Source organism: Budorcas taxicolor, chromosome 11 (genome assembly GCF_023091745.1).
Source record: "Budorcas taxicolor isolate Tak-1 chromosome 11, Takin1.1, whole genome shotgun sequence".
NCBI lineage: Eukaryota > Metazoa > Chordata > Mammalia > Artiodactyla > Bovidae > Budorcas > Budorcas taxicolor.
The window spans coordinates 35,145,332-35,167,499 of NC_068920.1; the positions used below are offsets into that span (position 1 = coordinate 35,145,332).

The 22,168-nt window shown below is 45.5% G+C and overlaps 1 protein-coding gene across 1 annotated transcript in view; it reads right to left on the reverse strand.

Annotated features, from left to right (window-relative positions):
• The window catches only part of PAQR8 (progestin and adipoQ receptor family member 8), a 42,357-nt gene extending 22,184 nt beyond the window's left edge, over positions 1-20,173 (reverse strand). The window contains exon 1 of the mRNA XM_052648769.1: positions 20,086-20,173. The gene's annotated coding sequence lies outside the window, so the exon portion shown is untranslated. The remainder of the gene's footprint in view (positions 1-20,085) is intronic.
• Between the last annotated feature and the right edge of the window lie 1,995 nt (positions 20,174-22,168).

Genomic DNA, 22,168 nt, shown 5'->3' on the forward strand with positions numbered 1-22,168 from the left:
TGGGCTACAGTTCATGGTATCTCAAAGAGTCGGATGCGATTTAGTGACTAAACCACCAACCAACAAAAGATGGAGAAAGCAAAAAATAATAGTGTGTGTGTGCTCACTTGTGTCCGACTCTTTGTGACCCCATGGGCTATAGCATGCCAGGCTCCTCTGTGGAATTTTCCAGGCAAGAATACTGTAGTGGGTTGCCATTTCCTTCTCCAGTGGATCTTCCTAACCCAGAGACTGAACCTGTGTCTCTTGTGCCTCCTGCATTGGCAGGCAGGTTCTTTACCACTGCACCACCTAGGAAGCCCAAAATAGTAAGCTAGAAGAGATTTCAGCTTAAGTATGATTTAGATAAGCATTGCCAGATAAAAGTACACACTTAAGAGGAGAAGGATTCTAAATCTAACCTGATTTTTTTTAAGAAATACCTTTAAAATACTTGGCCAGTGTAATGCTTTCTTTGATCTATAAGGTTCCCCCCTTTCCCTTCTTTGGCTCTCAGTAGCCAGCCAAGACTTCTAAAACGGAGAAGTACCTCTGCTGGTCCTTGCTGGTAAATCAGCGCACTCCAGAATGAGCTCTTTCTTGCAAAAAAGACTTTTCTTGACTTTTTCATGTAAAAGAATGTGCTGTGGATTAAAACAAGAGAAAATCACACTTGTGCACATCAGCCTGATCCTAACCACCCAGAGAGCAGCTTGGCCTCCTCTGTTAATCTTCCTGGAGGTAGCCGGGTCTGCAGCAGTAGGCCAGTCCATTATCTTTAATATGATCATAAATACTTATCATATCTTCTGTCAAAGAAGTCCCGTTGCTTCATAGGCACTATCTTCACACCCTCCAAATATCTTCAAAAGGATGTTAGTCAGCTGAGAGTGAGTTAATTATAAATAGGCACTAAGTTTCTCCTTCTTGCAACTCATTAAACTGCACGAAATCTCAATTCAGCTTAATATTAATACAACGGCTCTACTGGATTAGGAACTCCTAAATGACAGGCTGTGGGCTCCCATTTCCTTTATATTCCCCAGCGGGCATTAAACATTCTGGTTCTCCATAAAAAGGATGATTTTAATTAGTCTCACTGACTCACCAACCAAACTACAAACCCAATGCACAAGCCCACTACAGGTCGGAAAGGGAGAGTTAGCACCTCCAATTCCTCTGTGAACCATCAGGGTTAAAACGTTTCCCTGTCATCTGCTTTCCAGAAAGGGTTTAGTGTTCTTGAGTGGTAACACATTTCCTCCCTTTGATCTGATTCTTGGGAAAAGAGGAGAGCTGGTCCCTAGCTGTTAAGGACCTAATGTGACCCATTTTAGTCTGGGAAGGGCTTTAAAGATCACTTACTTAGGAAAGGGCAAATAGGTGTCAACCCTTGGTAACTGGCTTCCTGGGGTCCTGCACTGAGAGGCACCCCTTCCCCCACCTCACCAGTGAGCTCCAGGGAAGCTTCTGTGATCCATGTACAAGTCTGCCACCAACCCCAGGCTCTGGAGGGGCCAGGGCACAAAGCCATGTATTTGCCATCCCTGAGCTGATTGTATGTCAAAGAGCTAGCAATTCCCAGTCTACTGTTTTCCTTAATTTAGTTTTTCAAAAAGTAGAAGTCACAGCAGTCATGAAAAAAAATTTTTTTTGATGTTTTTACAACAGTTTTAAGGAAAATAGATGTTCCCTGAAAAAGACACTGGCAGAGGTCCTCACTGGTGTTCCTAGAGACAGTCAAAGGCAGAATTTCTAGACACATCTTCACCTACACCCTGACAAGGACCACCATTCAGAGCTTCATAGGTGAGAGGACTGAGAAGGACCGGGTGGTTTTCCTATGGTTATATGGCTTCTGCTATTAGACTTCACAGGGAACAGGGAAGGAAAAGAAACAGATTTGAGAATCACTTAAAAGGGCGCGGCTCCTGGACTTCCCTGGTGGTACAGTGGATAAGAATCCGCCTGTCAATGTAGGGACACGGGTTCGATCCCTGGTCTGGGAAGATTCCACGTGCTGTGGAGCAACTAAGACCTGCTCATGTCACAACGACTGAGCTCGTGTGCTGCAACCAGAGAAGCCCCCACGGGGAGAAGCCCACGCACTGCCATGAGGAGTAGCCCCCGCTCGCCACAGCTAGAGAAAAGCCTGCACAGCAATGAAGACCCAGTGCAACCAAAAAGAAATAAAAAATTTTATTAAGATGTAAAAAAAAGAGTCAGCGATTCCCAAAGCCAAAGAAAAGTATTAAACAGAAAACATCAATGTGATGCTCATTTTGATAGGGGAAAAAATGGAGAATTAATTTCTTGAACTTGAGCTAGCAAAGCTCTTAGATCAGTCAATAGTAACCACATGTTTTCTGCTCTGTTCTTAACACTGATGGACCAAATGGGCACACACAAGGCAAATGACAGGGTTCCTTTCCCCGCAAGCTTATATAATCTCTCTGCCTCTCCCCTGAGGTGGGTTTGGACGCCAGAGGCCAGGTCAGGCCTCTGGAGAAACAGCGGGCCTCCCAACATCTATTCTGCGTTGTCAGCCAACTGCTCCCAGGTGAGAGGAACGTTTTTGGCAGCAAACGTAGTACACAGCAGGCAAGAGGCCTTAAGAAAAGGCAAGGGAGAGGAGGCAGGCATGTGATTCTGGAGACAAATAAACACAATTAGCTATGCTAGAAACAAACTGAAAAGACTCAGTGGGAAGACAGTTTCCTTCTGCCAAGAGAGAAAAACCAAAGGAAAAATCATTTTAAAAGAAACCTTTTACTTCCCCTTGGCAGCCAGAGCACCATGACAAACATATTTTCTGTGAAGTCCTTTTCATTATGGGCTTTTCCACCCTTTCAAACACTAGCACAATCAAGGTTTTTGACTGCTGTATCAGTTTTGCTGCCCAAAGAGAATCCATGAATATTTCAGGTCGATCCTTTCATACCTGGAAATGACAATTGTTAAGACTTTCATAGCCGTTCTGTCCCTGTGTACCTAAGTAGACCCTACCTGTAACAATGACTGGGTGACTGAATTCATAGAAATCAATAGTGTTGTCCCTAGGGGTCTATTTTTCCACTTCCAGAATCCAATTCTGTAGTGGAGGATTAGCTACAGCAGAGGGGTCTAATGGCTACCCTAACAGGATATGGTGTTTAATAGGACAGGCCCTGGAGTTAGGCAACTTGGATTTGAATCCAGACTTTGCCTTGGATGACCTTGGGCATATAATTTAACCTCCTTGTGCCTCACTGTCTTCACCTATAAAATAAGGATATGGAGGTACCTGACTAACAGGGTTGTTGACATTTAAAGAATTACAATAAAAGAGTCCTCATCTTTTAGAAATACACGCTGAAATGCTCACAGATCATGATATGATGGCTGGGGTTTGCTTCAAAATCATCTGGAGGTAAGATGTATGCAGAGAAGTTTGCCATGAGTTGGTAACTGTTGAAGTTGTGGGATGGTTGCACATGGAGGTATATTCTACCATTCTATCCACCTCTGCCTGAAATGTTCCATAATAGTAAGCTTAAGAGAGAGAGATGAAAGTACAGGTAAAACTGCTTGCACACAACATGTGCTCAACTAATACGATCTGCTCAAGGTCAGAGGAAGCCTTGAGGCTGTCGTTTCCAGGTCCAAACGACAGGGATGCCAGCCTCTCTAGAGACATGGGTAGGCTCTGGGACAAGCAAGGTGGCGGGTCAGGGGATTGCAGCTGAGATCTTCACTGTCACTCAAGGCATCCATTGTTGCCCAGCATTTTCATTATCACACCTGTTTGTTTGTGGGTTTTTTTTTGCTGCACTGTGAAGCATGGGATCTTAGTTCCAGACCGCCCGCAGTAGCAGTGCCAAGTCTTAACCACTGAGGATGTGCTGTGTGTGTTTTAGTCATTAAGTCATGTCCGACTCTTGCGATCCCATGGACTGTGCCCACCAGGCTCCTCTGTCCATGGGATTCTCCAGGCAAGAATACTGGAGTGGGTTGCCATTTCCCTCTCCAGGGGATCTTCCTGACCTAGGAATTGAACCCGGCTCTAGTCAAGGCTATGGTTTTTCCAGTGGTCATGTATGGATGTGAGAGTTGGACTGTGAAGAAAGCTGAGTGCCAAAGAACTGATGTTTTTGCACTGTGGTATTGGAGAAGACTCTTGAGAGTCCGTTGGACTGCAAGGAGATCCAACCAGTCCATTCTAAAGGAGATCAGTCCTGGGTGTTCTTTGGAAGGACTGATGCTGAAGCTGAAACTCCAATACTTTGGCCACCTCATGCGAAGAGTTGACTCATTGGAAAAGACCCTGATGCTGGGAGGGATTGAGGGCAGGAGGAGAAGGGGACGACAGAGGATGAGATGGCTGGATGGCATCACGGACTCGATGGACATGAGTTTGAGTGAACTCCGGGAGTTGGTGATGGACAAGGAGGCCTGGTATGCTGTGATTCATGGGGTCGCAAAGAGTCAGACTGAGCGACTGAACTGAACTGAACTGAACTCCTGCATTGCAGGCAGATGATTTACCAACTGAGCTATGACGGAAGCCCAACCACCAGGGAAGTCCCATCATACTTGTTTCACAGTGAGCATTATTAGTCTTCCATGCTTTGAAAGTAAGTCAACCACATCCATTCAATGATTCATGACCCTGTATCATTTAGTCAGTTACACCTAATCTCAGGTTAGAGTTTAGAAGAGCTGGCAGGTGGTTCCAAATGAAGCTACTATAACCGGCGCTAAAAGAAAGGATTGCCAAGTTTTGATGGTCTGTGCAGCTATTTGACACACACATATGTGGTTTTGTAGGCATAGCAAATCGTGAAAAAAAGCTCAGTGCACCACCCCGAGACCCTACCCCCTGCCCCCAGAGTCAATGCTTCCAGTAGGTTCAGGGAACCACATATATAAATTTAGCAACTCCCACCTTCTAGAATCTGTTATATAGGGTGATGAGCTGAGCAGTCAGGAAATCCCACCCTGGACCCATTCCAGGCTATAGAAGCTTTGTAAAGGAGCCCTAAATTAAACACAAACTCATCTGCCACAGGCCCTTTCACAAATAACAAATCTGTAACCAGCTCTGACACTTTCTAACTATAGTGACCTTGGGCAAGCCACTTCCTTTCTTTTCCTCATTGGTAAACTGGGATCTCTCTCTCCTAAATTTGTTTCAAGGAGTAGAGACAACGTAAAGAAACATTGCACTGCACCATGCCTGGCACATAGGAATCTTCAATATAGTAGGTATTCGTCAGAATAGCAGGTATTTTGTGTTTCAGTATGCCTTCACACACACGAGTGTATTGTTATTATTACATCCTGTGTAATTAGGTTAATGTATCTAGACACAATGGTCCTCCAGGCCATGAGACATATCACGGCCACATAACTATAAATAGTCTAATATTTTCTTTTGCTTTCATGGGACAGAATTGTGCATGCATTTCATGAATTAATCTGAACCTCTTCAGCACAATGAGATCTGACGAATCAGTTTCTACCTGCCTGAAATGCTGCCCAGTTTCAATGAAATTCTCGGCACTTTATACTTGAACCTGTCTGTCTGGGTGACATTCTACAACTGCAGCCAATTCCAATCCCAGCAGGAGTCCATGCATGAAACTAACTAATGCCACTTTATAAAGGGCTTAGGGTTCCTGGCAACTCAAGAAAACAATATTGATGCCCTCATCTTGCTTAAGTGCAGGAATAGAAAAGCTAAGATCGAACTCCTGGAATGAATCTTCTGGACAGGGTGAAATATACCATGGAGAATTTAAATTTTCTAATTCAAGAGCCATTACACTCAACATTGATTTTTACATCCTCCTCTTTTTTTCTTCCATATTTTATACAAGCAATTTGAGTCTAAAAGGAAAATGAGATTTCACCAACAAAGTTTTATTTCTCACAAAAAGTATGACCTACAGGCAACATTCAGCAGAGTATTTCTATTCCATCTTCAAGTGGTTTGGGGAACAGTAGCTCTCTCCCAGTTTCTGTGCTATGGATTGATCTTGAACCTCTTGGGAAATTCTCTTGGCCTCCAGAAAGCAGGTGCTAAGAATAGGGCAAATACATAGCTTCAAGTTACTGGTGAAAAGCAACAAATTATCTGTTCCTTAAAAATTAGGATGGGGGCTGGGGCAGGAACCTTCCTTGGTGGTCCACTGGCTAAGACTCTGCACTCCTGATACAGGGGGCCTGGATTGAATCCCTGGTCAGGGAAGTAGATCCCACATGCTGATTAAAGATCCTGCATGCCGAAACTAAGACCCACAAATACCAAATAAATAAATAAAATACTTTTAAAAAAGAATTGAGTTTTTTCTTGCTTGCTTTTCTTAATTCTGGACTACAACATCATAAGCGGAAATAAATGTCGCTGCCCTTAATGCTGAGAAGGCAATGGCACCCCACTCCAGTACTCTTGCCTGGAAAATCCCATGGACGGAGGAGCCTGGTGGGCTGCAGTCCATGGGGTCGCTGAGAGTTGGACACGACTCAGTGACTTCACTTTTGAAAGGTCAGGGCAAGGTCGGCGTGTTGAGGCATGCCTGGGCATGCCCGGGCATGTCGGGACATGTCCTGGCAGAGAGCCGCAGACAAGCCCCGGAGGCGGGCCGACAACCAAGCCGTCCAATCAGGAGCCGACACGGAGCCCTTGGACACCAATCACCGCTGAGCCCGCGTTTTCTTCCTTATATGGGAGCCCGGCCCGGGCTATAAAACACTTCCCCACCCCTCATACCTCGCAGACTCCCTTTGCTTCGCAGACCCCCCTCGCTTCCTTGCTCACCCGCCCCCGGGAGTTCTGCCCGAGAGCGACCACCCAATAAAAGGCCCTGATCAACGGTCCATAGGGGTGGCTCTTTCTTCCCGCGGCGTTTCTTACAACTTTCACTTTTCACTTTCATGCATGGAGAAGGAAATGGCAACCCACTCCAGTGTTCTTGCCTGGAGAATCCCAGGGACGGCGAAGCCTGGTGGGCTGCCGTCTATGGGGTCGCACAGAGTTGGACACGACTGAAGCGACTTAGCAGTAGCAGCAGCAGCAGCCCTTAATTCTAATATGTCAAGACCAACCAAAAACTCAAATCAATAACCCTAGCTCTGATTGCCTTTAGGTTCTTACAGTCCCAGGAACCAGCTCAGCCTGGAAAGTGGGGAGAACTTGACTCTTCTCTGGGTGTGCTTGCCTTGAAATCTTGACATCTTCCATTACCTTTATTACAGATGACCATTCTTTATAATCATTATTAATTCACTCATTCAACAAACACTGGTCTGCTGAGTTATGGAGTCCACATAAGAGAATAGGGACAGTTTATTAGTTATCTAGATGGCTTGGAGCTTGCACCCTCCCAGACACTCCGAGGACACACCCTAAGCCCCAGGCTTAACTCAACCTGATCATCCAACCCAGGTGACTTCCAGCAGAATGTGGTTCCCCACCTTTGGGGACGTGGGGTTCTGAATGTCATGTGGGCTAACATGAGGTCTTGTTCTTCCATGCTAAGCTCCTGAGTACAACCAACTGTTTGTACTTTTGTTTACACATGGCCTGAGCTTTGCCTCAGCTCTGTGCGCAGGTATGAGAAAGCCTTAAGGAATCCTTTCCTCATCTGCTTCTGAAGCACAGCATCCTCCCTTAAGTACTCACCACAAGGGCGGGGACTGCATTTGAGTTCAACATTCCATCTTTACTCATGTTCAGCATAGACCCCAGCCCTGGTAAGGCATTAATACTGATAAATGAGTGAGTGGATAAATGAACAAATGAACAAAATAGCCTTTGCTTCCCAGACTACTGGGAAGTCTATCCAATCTCACTCCACAGGGTCATTGTTCAGGTTCCTTCTCAGCCAGAACTACCAGGCCAGACCCAAGGAGGGCCTAACCCACAGGTTGCTCAAGGGTCAACTCTGTTTCCTGGTATCAGTAGGTGTTCAGTCAATAGTTATTATTTTGATGCAGTATTTGAAGTTGCATTAAGGCCATGCTCCAACTCCATCAGAAGAGACAAAGATGTGGTGGACAGAGCCTTGTAGCAGTAATCAGAAGCCCTGGGTTTGAGTCCATTTTGCCCCTTTTCTCACTGTGACTTTGACAAATCTCTCTTATCTCCAGCCCCAGATTTCCTTCATCTGTATGAAAGAAATCAATATAATGATATCTGCTTTCCATGGCTCACAGAGTGACTGCAGAAGTTGTATTTGACAAGGTATATAAAAGCACTGAGAAAACTGTCTAGCAGAAACATATACAGAAATATTTCAAGAGGCAATTTGCCAACATTAATTAAATATCTCTAAGCCCAAGGTAAGAGAAACCCAAGTAAGATGGTAGGTGTTGCAAGAGGGCATCAGAGGGCAGACACACTGAAACCATACTCACAGAAAACTAGTCCATCTAATCACACTAGGACCACAGCCTTGTCTAACTCAATGAAACCAAGCCATGCCTGCGGGGCAACCCAAGACAGGCGGGTCATGGTGGAGAGGTCCGACAGAATGTGGTCCACTGGAGAAGGGAATGGCAAACCACTTCGGTATTCTTGCCTTGAGAACCCCATGAACAGTATGAAAAGGCAAAATGATAGGATACCAAAAGAGGAACTCCCCAGGTCATTAGGTGCCCAATATGCTGAGTGAACTCCAGGAGATGGTGATGGACAGGGAGGCCTGGTGTGCTGCGATTCATGGGGTCACGAAGAGTCGGACACGACTGAGCGACTGAACTGAACTGAACTGAACTGAAGGCTTTAAAATAAAGTTTTCAAACTCTTTCGACTACAGCCTTTTGGAAAGAACAAATTTTACATCACAGGCAGGTGATACATTCATCATAAAACAAACATTTAACAAAACGGTACTTACGTTACTCTCATTTTTAGTTTGGCTCCCTTTTCTTTTGTTTTCTTCTCTCTTTCTTCCTTTTTCTTAAATGCAGGTCATTAATTTCACAAGGCATGGTTCTGAATCTCAGGAGCACCTTAAAAATGTGATGCCCTGGCCCTCCCCACTGAGAGTCTGAATCAACTGTCTTGGGTGGGGCCTGGGCATCTGCCTTCTTAGAAAGCCCCAGGTGCTTCTATTGTACAGCCAGGACTGAGAACCACAGAACTGATGGTTTCTAGCTCACAGCTGAAAAACCACTCCATTTGTTTACATCTGGGTCTGCTAAACACTCTCGGAATGTCATCCCACCCCCATCCCGCTGAGGCGCCTCTGGTTGCTTGAATGGACCACTCACTTCTCTGGCTCAAAGTGCACCAGGAAAAAAAACACAGCAAGCAGGAAGGTCAAAGCGGGGCCTGAGCTTCATGGGCGGCCTCTTTTGTCCTCCCCAGATGGCCAAGAAGGCCCACGAAGAGCAAAACCTGCAGGGGACTTGGAGTATTTCATTGAAAGTGAAAGGACCCTCCAAGAACTTTTGCTTGAGTAGAAGAGGCTAAGAAAAAGTAAAGAGCAACTGCCAGACACCAGGCCTGCTCACACAGTAGAGGAAGTTGTGCCTGTGAGAGGTTAGGGGTCCCAGTAGAGCCCAGAAGACAAGTTGGGGGGTGTGGGGTGTGGGGAGGACTTCACCACCTAGCCTTTTCCTCCTTCCAAGTGTGAAGGAGGAAATAGAAAGCTTCTCCAGCCTCAGCTCATCTCTGCCCTCCAGAAAACAGGTCCAAAGCACTGCCCTGCTCACCTGGTTGGAGGCAACCGCAGCCCACCGAGAGCAGAACCAGAATGCAGAAAGAACCACAGACACAGGTGGTTCTGTGTCCCTGCCCAACCTACTCTTGGACACATGGATGGGATCAGGAAACCTGACCTGGATCTGTGCACCATGGGTTCAAAAGCCAAAGCTATGTCTGATGCATAGTCCCTGGACTGACTAACCAGACATTATACTGAGAGTTACCATTTACTGGGCAACTCTGTGAGCTAAGTATATTATATACACTATCCCATCCAATTGCACAACAGCATTTCAGACCTGCATTTTTAAGGAGCTCACCCAGGGTCATTCTAGGATGCTAACACAAGTTGGTCCCCACTCCAGATCCCTTAATGTAGTTCAGGATCTCTCAGCACCACTGCCATTTGAAATGAAAATGAAAGTCGCTCAGTCATGTCCAACTCTTTGTGAACCCATAAACTATATATAGTCCATGGAACTGTCCACACCAGAATGCTGGAGTGGGTTCCCTTCTCCAGGGGATCTTCCCAATCCAAGGATCGAACCCAGGTCTCCCACATTGCAGGCAGATTCTTTACCAGTTAAGCCACCAGGGAAGCCCAAGAATACTGGAGTGAGTAGCCTATCCCTTCTCCAGTGGATCTTCCCAACCCAGGAATTGAACTGGGGTCTCCTGCATTGCAGGGGGATTCTTTACAAGCTGAGTTACCTGGAAAATTCTTTACTGTGAAGGGCTATCGCATGCATTATACAACATCTAGTAGCATTTCTGGCCTCTACCCATTAGATGCCAGTGACATCTCTCTCCTTTCCAGCTATGGAAATCAAAAATATCTCTAGACATTGCCAATTATCTTGGTGGCCTGGGGGTGAAAGGGATGTAAAATCATTGCCCCTGCTCCTTATTAAGAACACCTGCTCTAGTCTCAACCACCCTGCGGTATTGTTTCCTGGGTGTGAAATACCATTCAGAACAGAGACGGAGCAAAGGCCAAATGCCGCTATAGAAGGGATAAACAACAAAAATAGCCCCATCCTACAGTCATACAGTGGCCTCTCAGTGTCTGTGGGGATTGCTTCCAGGATCCTCCTGGCATACCAAAATCTGTGCATGCTCAAGTCCTTTATATACACTGGCACAGTATTTGCATGTAACCTACCCACATCCACCCACATACTTTAAAACACCTCTAGATTACTTACATTACCTAATACAATGTAAATGTTATGTGAATAGCTGTAAATACAATGTAACTGTTTCATGTAAAATAAATGCTGTGTAAGTAGTTGCCTGGGCATGACAAGTTCAAGTTTTGTTTTCTGGAACTTTCTGGGATTTTTTTTTTTAACTTTTTGTTTTCTATTGGGATATAGCCTATTAACAAATGCTGTGATCGTTTCAGGTGAACTGAGAAGGGATTTAGCCATGCATATACATGTATTCATGCTCCCCCCAAATTCCCCTGGGATTTTTTTCCCCTGACTATTTTCTGACATTTATTTCAACTGACATTTTAAGGCTAGACAAGAAAAATTTAAACATAAAATTTTTCTCTGACCGTTGGCCTCCTCCCTCCCATCCCCTGGTCATTGTACGTCTGCATTATGCATTAACCAGATTTCCCAATGGCAGCAATCCCTGCTCAGTCAGAAAGATCACTTGCGCTTCTTCTGGCAGTCACACAACTCTTTAGAAGATAACATTCCTTTGTCAATCCTTAAGAAGTCATGATGACCCACCTTCATCTTCTAACTGTAGACATCTTTGGTGAGCTTTATGTACAATACCAATATATCATTTCCCTTAAATATAGTAACTGGTATAGAATAGATTGGTCAGAGAACCTGGGGAGATACTGGGTCACACCTAATGGAAGCTCTTCACTTAGATACTTACTTATGACCTTATTAATGCCACTAGCTGCATTACTTGTATTCCTCCTATTGAATAAGATGATTGTTTCTTGCATGACCAAATATGTGGCCAAGGCTCTGGTAAAATTAATGATGATTCAGTTCAGTTCAGTTCAGTCGCTTAGTCGTGTCCAACTTTGTGACCCCATGAACCGTGGCACGCCAGGCCTCCCTGTCCATCACCAACTCCTGGAGTCCACCTAAACCCACGTCCATTGAGTTGGTGATGCCATCCAACCATCTCATCCTCTGTCGTCCCTTCTCCTCCTGCCCTCAATCTTTCCCAGGATCAGGATCTTTTCAATTGAGTCAGCTCTTCGCATCAGGTGGCCAAAGTATTGGAGTTTCAGCTTCAACATCAGTCCTTCCAATGAACACCCAGGATTGATCTCCTTTAGGATGGACTGGTTGGATCTCCTTGCAGTTCAAGGGACTCTCAAGAATCTTCTCCAACACCACAGTTCAAAAGCATCAATTCTTCTGTGCTCAGCTTTCTTTATAGTCCAACTCTCACATCCATACATGACCACAGGAAAAACGATAGCCTTGACTAGATGGACCTTTGTCGACTAGGTGACTTAAAATGATTGACGAAATATACAATTCTATAAAATCAATGATTATAATAGTGTAACTCTAGATGTGGGAAGAAGCAACAAGAGGGAACCATGTCCCGGACCATATTACAGGTTGGCCAGAGGCTCTGGCTACTGTTAACAGAGTCTTGTCCACTAACAGCACATAGAGAAGCCTGTCAAAGAAATCCTTGCCCAACCTGGGAAGGAGTGTTTCTAGCCTCATGAGACAAAGCAGTCACAAAATGCCTCCCAAATCATGGTCAAAATTAAGACTGAAAAGGAGGGGATTGTAAAAATAAAGAATGTTGTCCACCATCAATTCTACAAGGATTAAGTCATCAGCCACTTTGGTCACTGACCTATGCAGTACACCTCAAAAGGAATTCAGGGCAAAGATCAGGATGAGGCATTTTGCGCTACAGAAAAACAGAAATTGACCCTCAGGTGGTTAACATATTTTCAGGAGAAAATTTTACGAATCCAGCTTCTAGACTCTTCCCATACTTACAGGGCACTAAAACCGTCAACTAGGACACCTGTTCCTTGCAGAGAGCAATAGCTCTACCAAGATGTGTGCTTGACTGCATGTACCCTCTTCTCCAAAGTCACATCTAGACTGGCCACAACCTTCGCCTCTTTGGAACAGTTCTCAGGCCTCTCTGAGAGACTGTCTCCCAGATTATAATCCTCAGGTTGGTTTGAATAAAATGTTCCATTTCTTTCTTAGCTTGACTATGGATTAATTCTTTCACTGACATTTCCATCCCCGGCTGGTTGAACCTGATGAGGCAGACTCCATCCCCCACGCCAGCCCCCACCGAGAAGGCAGACTGTCTATCACTTTACAATTCACTAAGTAATTTTAGAGCCCTTATTTCCTTTTATGGCATATGAGTACATAGCAGGATCTAATCCTGAAAGAATTTATCCATATCAAAAAATATAAACCCTGTTGAGAGATCCATATATTTAGCCTTCTCCAAGAAATTGAGCCCATCTTTGCATGAAATGTTCCCTTGGTATCTCAAATTTTCTTGAAGAGATCTCTAGTCTTTCCCATTCTGTTGTTTTCCCCTATTTCTTTGCATTGATCGCTGAAGAAGGCTTTCTTATCTCTTCTTGCTATTCTTTGGAACTCTGCATTCAAATGCTTATATCTTTCCTTTTCGCCTTTGCTTTTCACCTCTCTTCGTTTCACAGCTATTTGTAAGGCCTCCCCAGACACTGCCATTTTGCTTTTTTGCATTTCTTTTCCATGGGGATGGTCTTGATCCCTGTCCCCTGTACAATGTCATGAACCTCATTCCATAGTTCATCAGGCACTCTATCTATCAGATCTAGTCCCTTAAATCTATTTCTCACTTCCACTGTATAATCATAAGGGATTTGATTTAGGTCATACCTGAATAGTCTAGCGGTTTTCCCTATTTCCTTCAATTTGAGTCTGAATTTGGTAATAAAGAGTTCATGATCTGAGCCACAGTCAGCTCCTGGTCTTGTTTTTGTTGAGCTTCTCCATCTTTGGCTGCAAAGAATATAATCAATCTGATTTCGGTGTTGACCATCTGGTGATGCCCATATGTAGTGTCTTCTCTTGTGTTGTTGGAAGAAGGTGTTTGCTATGACCAGTAACAGAAGCAGAAGATATTAAGAAGAGGTGGCAAGAATACACGGAAGAACTGTACAAAAAAGATCTTCACGACCCAGATAATCATGATGATGTGATCACTAATCTAGAGCCACACATCTTGGAATGTGAAGTCAAGTGGGCCTTAGAAAGCATCACTACGAACAAGGCTAGTGGAGGTGATGGAATTCCAGTTGAGCTCTTTCAAATCCTGAAAGACGATGCTGTGAAAGTGCTGCACTCAATATGCCAGCAAATTTGGAAAACTTACCAGTGGCCACAGGACTGGAAAAAGTCCATTTTCATTCCAATCCCAAAGAAAGGCAATGCAAAAGAATGCTCCAACTACCGCACAATTGCACTCATCTCACATGCTAGTAAAGTAATGCTCAAAATTCTCCAAGCCAGGCTTCAGCAATACGTGAACCGTGAACTCCCTGATGTTCAAGCTGGTTTTAGAAAAGGCAGAGGAACCAGAGATCAAATTGCCAACATCTGCTGGATCATGGAAAAAGCAAGAGAGTTCCAGAAAAACATCTATTTCTGCTTTATTGACTATGCCAAAGCCTTTGACTGTGTGGATCACAGTTAACTGTGGAAAATTCTGAAAGAGATAGGAATACCAGACCACCTAACCTGCCTCTTGAGAAATCTGTATGCAGGTCAGGAAGCAACAGTTAGAACTGGACATGGAACAACAGACTGGTTCCAAACAGGAAAAGGAGTATGTCAAGGCTGTATATTGTCACCCTGCTTATTTAACTTCTATGCAGAGTACATCATGAGAAAAGCTGGGCTGCAAGAAGCACAAGCTGGAATCAAGATTGCCAGGAGAAATCTCAATAACCTCAGATATGCAGATGACACCACCCTTATGGCAGAAAGTGAAGAGGAGCTAAAAAGCCTCTTGATGAAAGTGAAAGAGGAGAGCAAAAAAGTTGGCTTAAAGCTCAACATTCAGAAAACGACGATCATGGCATCTGGTCTCATCACTTCATGGCAAATAGATGGGGAAACAGTGGAAAGAGTGTCAGACTTTATTTTTGGGGGCTCCAAAATCACTGCAGATGGTGACTGCAGCCATGAAATTAAAAGACGCGCTTACTCCTTGGAAGAGAAGTTATGACCAACCTAGATAGTATATTCAAAAGCAGAGACATTACTTTGCTGACTAAGGTCTGTCTAGTCAAGGCTATGGTTTTTCCTGTGGTCATGTATGGATGTGAGAGTTGGACTGTGAAGAAGGCTGAGCGCCGAAGAATTGATGCTTTGGAACTGTGGTGTTGGAGAAGACTCTTGAGAGTCCGTTGGACTGCAAGGAGATCCAACCAGTCCATTATGAAGGAGATCAGCCCTGGGATTTCTTTGGAAGGAATGCTGCTAAAGCTGAAGCTCCAGTACTTTGGCCACCTCATGCGAAGAGTTGATTCATCGGAAAAGACTCTGATGTTGGGAGCGATTGGGGGCAGGAGGAGAAGGGGACGACAGAGGATGAGATGGCTGGATGGCATCACGGACCCGATGGACGTGAGTCTGAGTGAACTCCAGGAGATGGTGATGGACAGGGAGGCCTGGCATGCTGCGATTCATGGGGTCGCAAAGAGTCGGACACGACTGAGCGACTGAACTGAACTGAAGAAATTGAGGGAAAGGAACATATAGTGAAATTCATATTAACACTTAGCCTTGTAAGCCATTAGGAGAAAAAAAAAACACCCAACAGTTCTTGCTAATGCATTGTCTTAAGTAAGAGGCCACATTATATGAAATTCTGGGGGGAAATATTTGTTTCTCATACCTCGTCTCCTGCACATACTTCACTGAAACACAGAGAATTCTCACTAAATGTTGAACATTTTATGAAACAGCTATTTCATAGTAACCATAAATTATTTTATTAACATTAAGGTAAAATTAACTGAATATAATAAAATTCATAAATTTGTAAAAAGTGATTGTTGGTATTTACGAAAGAGCTGAGAATGCAGTGCCAGGTTCTTCCTCTCTATCACTTAAAAAAAAAGAAGAAACAGAACAAAACTCCAATATAACTGAAACAAATGTTCCCCAGAATCATCCTTTTCAATATATGCCAAGAGAACTAGAGCTATGCCATTCAAATAATATTTCATTGGATCAGGGAGAAAATTATAGGAGAAGCTTTTAAACAATTTTCCTTCAGCTTTTTCCCAAACTGTTACACCTAATATACACTCAAAACTGGACTTTTCATATTTTAAAATACGTGCATGCTCAGTTGCTAAGTTGTGTCAGACTCTTTGCAACCTCATGGACTAGAGCCCGCCAGGTTCCTCTGTCCAAGGGATTTTCCAGGCAAGAATACTGGAGTAGGTTGCCATTTCCTTCTCCAGGGGATCTTTCTGACCCAGGGATTAAACTGTAGTCTCCTGCTTGGCAGGTGGATCCTTTACCTCTGGGAAGCCCAATAGGAATTCAAAATAAAGTAGCTAGCTATGGTTGCTATTAAGGTCACTCTTAAAACACTCCTGAGAGGACAGGTTCATTTGCAAAGCCCAGCCAAAGGGACTATCACTACTTGGACATGTAAATTTTTACATGGCTTAAAAGGAATTTTAATACAAAACGATCAATAAACACTCTTAATAACATAAAGAGCCAGACACTATGGAGCACTGATTATGTAAGGGACACTGATCTCAGGGTTCTACACACACAAATCGTACTTCATCTCCATCACAGCCCCATGAGGTACCTGCTCATCATATCTTCATGTTAGGGTAAGAAAATGGAGGCCAAAAGAGATGAGTAATTTGTCCAAGATCACAGTTAAATCAAGATTCAAGCTAAGGGTGTACTGAAACTTCAGGTTATACAACCTGAGCAGGGGGGGAATGGAATTTAGGGAAACAAAGGCAGAAAAGGGATATGTAATTTTTCATGCTATGTGCTATGGAATCCCAAAACTAAAATGGATTTTCAGAAATCATTCTCTTCCCCTTGATTCTATATAGATCTTTTCACGTAAAAACTTAGGTATCAGGCAATGATACCTAATTACCAATATTACCTATTGGTAATGACCAATAGGGTAAGTGACTTTCTGACTATCTTTTTTGCTGGAAAACACAAGTCTTTTGTTCATTTTGCTTTTGGTAAAAAATACAAGGGGATGGAAACTGCCTGGTACAGAGGACATGGAAGGGGAAAGAAAGGCTGATTTTCTCCAGCCCCCAAAGCTATAAGGTGTTGGTACGTGTTAAGTCACCTCAGTCGTATCCGACTCTTTGCAACCCTATGGATTGTAGCCCGCCATGCTCCTCTATTCACGGGATTCTCCAAGCAAGAATACTGGAGTGGGTTGCTGTGCCTTCCTCCAGGGGCTCTTTCTGACCCAGGGATGGAACCTGAGTCTCTTATATCTTCAGCATTGGCAGGCAGGTTCTTTACCACTAGTACCACCTGGGAAGCCCCCAAACCATAAGCTATGACAGAGTATAATACTCTGTGCTCAGTTGCTGTTGTGTCCAACTCTTTGCAACCCCATGGACTGTAGCTCAGCAGGTTTCTCTGCACATGGGATTTCCCAGGCAAGAATACTGGAGTGGGTTGCCATTGCCTCCTCTAGGACCAGTTTTTGTTTTTTTTTAACACATGCACCAGAGCACAAACAATCAAATGAAGGCTGCATTTCAAAGCAACTACTTTACAATCCTAAACACATACTCTTTACTGGATGACCCCTGTAGAAGTGCTAGTCCTTGAAGAGGACTTTCATTACTTTAATGGACATACTTCCTATAACAACCCCAATTCTCCACCCAAGTTGGCTCCACACAAGCGTTTGGCTGTTTCCCAACCGCGGAAGGTTTGCCATCACAGAGGCAATTCAGTCAACGTGTTGCCAACTCTGAAGGCAACTCCAAAGCAGGGCTCCAAAATTATTCTCGGCAATGACAGCATCACTAGAATTAGTACACAGCTTGCCACGATGAGGGGTGAGGAAGAAAGGGTGAAACACGAATTTATTTGAATGTAAAAATACTTAGGTACTTATTCTAGCATTTGGATAAAGAATTGGAAGAATCAGCTAGCTAGATGTCCAAGTGGATAAATATGCTACCGCAATAATGATACTGCAGATTTTGGTGCAAGGTTCTGACCACCCCGATGGAAAAAAAACTTGTCCTGAAATGATACCTATGAAATTGAATAGATCACTTTACTGTTAACTTGCATACTTATTGATGAGCTTTCCTCTCCATGAAGAAAAAAAAAAAAATGGGCCCAACATATTAAAGAGTGAAAAGTGAAACTGTTATTTGCTAAGTTGTATATTGTGTACAACTCTGGGAACTCATGGACTGTAGTCTGTCAGGCTCCTCTGTCCATGGGATTTCCCAGGCAAGAATGGAGTGGGTAGCTATCCCTTTCTCTGGGGAATCTTCCTCACCCAGGGATCAAACCCAGATCTGCATTGCAGGCAGATTCTTTACCATCTGAGCCAAATACTAGATGCCAAAAGTCTTTGGTCCTCCCAGGAAGCTCAAAGCTCAGTGTATACTAGAAGAGGGACCTATATCTACAGCAGAAAAGAAAAGGAGTAGAGCATATTCCCTCCCCCTCCCATTGCCCCTTAAAGCCCAGGAACCTCCTCAGGGAGAAATCTACTTAACAGGATTCCCAAGGCCCTAGGTCTTCCTGAATTAGTTGTTATATCAAATAATTAAGGTAATTACCACCCATAATTAACCATATAGAATACATCAATATAAGATGTCAATATTATTTAACTAGTAAAAGAGAGCCAGACACCTAAGACAAACAACAGGAGGAAAAAACAAGAAGATACACCAGACAGTGCACTGGTCATTTGTTTATATTCAGACAGACTCTAGAATGCCCATTCACTGAGGTCCTGAGCAGGCTAGCGTCCCACCAGGTGACCTGGTCAAGGGTGCAGCAACTCAGGGGTGGGTCCAGGCTGTGGACCTCCTAAGAGGGCAGTCAAGGGCAGTCCACCTTCCATGCAGGTAACTCCTATTCACTCCACTGAAGGGAGCCCTCGCCAACAGAAGCAATCCAAAAGTATAACACTCATGTTTACTAGACCATGGAATGCAACGCATTTGTGGGCGGTTCGTTTGTATGTGTGTACGCTGGAACCTTCCTGATTTTCCTCCAGTTTTTACTCAGAAACAACCTCTCACAAAGTACAAAAGAGGAGGAAGCAAGCAGCACATGTGGATCTAAAAATTACACACACTTTTATTATGAGTTAGGCACACACACACAGGTCGAGCTTACCTATACAATTTGAAAACTCACTCCAGAGCTATTCTGAGCTATAAGCCCAGACCCTTCTCATCGGATCCCTGGGCAAAATCACTTCTAACCCAGCTCAGAAATATGAAATGCAGCCCTAAGCCCGTCCAGTCCACGGGTCTCCCTTTTGTGAGTCTGTGCCTGAGGGCCACGGATGCTTAGGGCACTGCGGTGCCCACGCAGGTCTGCCAGGTGCGCCCCTCTCTGGTCCCCCTGCTTAAGTTGCCAACGCTGCCCGAGCTCGCTAGGTGGAGGGTCCCTACCCAACCCCGTCCAGGGTGGCCCTTCTTGCTCCCTCGCGAGGATGTCCTCTTGAGATGGCCATGACCCCACCGAGCGGGCTGCGTGCCCTAGGCCGAGATGTTCCCTGAGTGCCCGCCCTACAGCTCCGCGGGCCACCTCGGACCCCCGCCGCGGCGTTCTAGCTCTCCAATCCCCCATCCTCCAGAACAGAACCCCGGGTTCTCCGCACAGCTCCGCTCCCCGCGCCCGCCCTCTCGGCGAAACCCCCTCCATCCTTTCCCAGAGAAGTCACTCGCGTCGCCCCACCCTCCACTGTCCGGGGCTCCCCTCCCTGGGGCTTGTCTCCCGCCCCGCCCGCCTCGGGCTTCCTCTCTCCGCACTCCCTTCCAGGGTTCTGCTCCCCTCCGCCCTGCGGAGGGCGCCCCGAGAAGGCCAACTGGGCAGCCCTCATTCCGCACCCCTGGGGACCTCTCCAACCTCAGGGTCCTAGTCCTCCAGGATGGGGTTTCGGGACACCCCAACTTCGAGTTCCTGACCCTCTGCCTCGCCTTCAGGGCTCCTGGACGCCCCAGCACCGGGGGCATGTTGACTCCCTGCCCCCGGGCTCCTCCTCTACCTCGCGATGCTCCTCCGGGGGCCCCCACAGTCGCGATCTTGACATCCTGGTGCTTGCGCCCGGGGGCTCCCCAACAGCCGGGTCCTGACCCGCCTCCCTCCGCGCACCGCGCCGCCAGCCCAGGCACTCACCGGCAGCGGCGGCCGAGCCGGTGCACGCAGCCCAGCCCGCACTCCCGGCCCAAGATCCCGCTCCCAGCTTCCTGCAGGCGGCGGTGACTGCGGCCAGCGCGGGTCGGAGGAGCGGCGGGGAAGAGGGGCCAGCCGGGGGCGGGCTCCGCCCGGCTCCGCCCCTTCCCGGCCCGGGGGCGGGATGCGCAGACCCGCGCACCCACCGCCGCCGCGGGTGCTGCCGGCGAGGAAGTTGACTTACGCCTCTTCCTTCCAGCTGGGGGTCAGGCCCGCAAGGCCCCCTTTCGGCGGCTGAAGGCCCGAGGGGACAGGAGAAAAAGAGACTAGTCAGCCGCTGTCCTGTTCTTTCCGGGGGTGGGGGTTGGGAGGGGGGGCACAGCAGAAGTCTTTCCGGAGGGGGAAAAGCAACAACCTACTCCTTTTAAGACAGAATCCAATCTGTCCACTCTTAACCACTCAAATCTGCACAGTCAGGGTCATTCTGCCCATGAAATCATGTTATGACTTGCCGAGGAGGTCGACTGTCGACACACACTTTCACACCCCTGAGATCCATCCTCGAAGGACTCCCCTATGACTTACACACCATACAAACACACCTCTCACACTGACTGGCCGTCACCCACTTCTATACCCCCATCTCCTCTAGCAGGTTCCGATAACCATGACCTACGTACACAAGGGATGGAGTGGAGGTGCTCAGGAGAGGAATTTCCACGTTTGGTCCTCCCCAGACTTGTCCCCTTCCTGCATTGCTCTCCATGTTTTACCATAAGGAAAATACCTTTAAGATATTGGAGCACCGGGGAGCATGGTCCGGTGGTTAAGACTCCTTGCTCCCAGTGCAGGGGGGCGGGATACATCCCTGGTCAGGAAACTAGATCCCACATGCCACAACTAAAACCTGGTGCAGCCAAAAAAAAAAAAGAAAAAAAAGAAAAAAGAAAAGATAATAGGAGCACCAATTAACAAATCAAATTGGCTTTGTTGTTAAAAAATCAGTCTTCATTATCATTATCTGGACAAAAAAAAAAAAGAGACTCATCAGATCCTGGGAAGATGACCTGCACTAGTGTTACTTTAAGAGATTCCTTTAATTCACTTCATGACTCTGTTGAGACAGGCAGGCCCAACTCCTGTCTGTTGAAACCTGGCACTTTTCCATTATATACCCTATGAAACCACCTATATGTGGAATCTAAAAAAAAAATACAAACTACTTGCAAAACAGAAACAGACTCACAGGCATAGAAAACAGACTTGTTCTAGATAGGCATATGGGATTAAGGGATTCAAACTACTATGTGTAAAAATAGATAAGGAATAAAGATACGCTGTATAGCACAGGAAATTATAGCCATTATCTTATAGTAACTTATAATGGAATAAATTCTGCAAAGATACTTAATCACTATGCTGTACACCTGAAACAAATGTAATATTGTAAATCAACTGTACTTCAATTTAAAAAATTGAGATCAAACTAAAAAGAAATAATAAAACTTACTTTCCTAAATACTGCTGCTGCTGCTGCTAAGTTGCTTCAGTCATGTCCGACTCTGTGCGACCCCATAGAGGGCAGCCCACCAGGCTCCCCCGTCCCTGGGATTCTCCAGGCAAGAGCACTGGAGTGGGTTGCTATTTCCTTCTCCATAACATTAAATTAAAAACATTTTAATTGTAGTAAAATATGCATAATATCCCTGGAGGAGGGACTGGCAACCCACTCCAGTATTCCTGCCTGGAGAATTCCAAAGGCAGAGGAACCTGGAGGGCTACAGTCCATAGGGTTGCAGAGTCAGACAGGACTGAATCAACTTAACACCTCATGCATAATATAAAATTGACCACCTTAATCATTTTTTAAAATGTACAGTTCATTACCGTACATAAGTGCTTTCATATCTTTCATGCCTTTTAAAACTACTTGGGGGACTTCTCTGGTGGTCCAGGGGTTAAGAATCCACCTTGCAATGCAGGGGCCATGGGTTCAATACCTGGTTGGGGAAATAAGAGCCCGTATGCCATGGAGCAACTAAGCCCACCAGCTGCAGCTACTGAAGGCCCTGTACTCTGGAGTCTA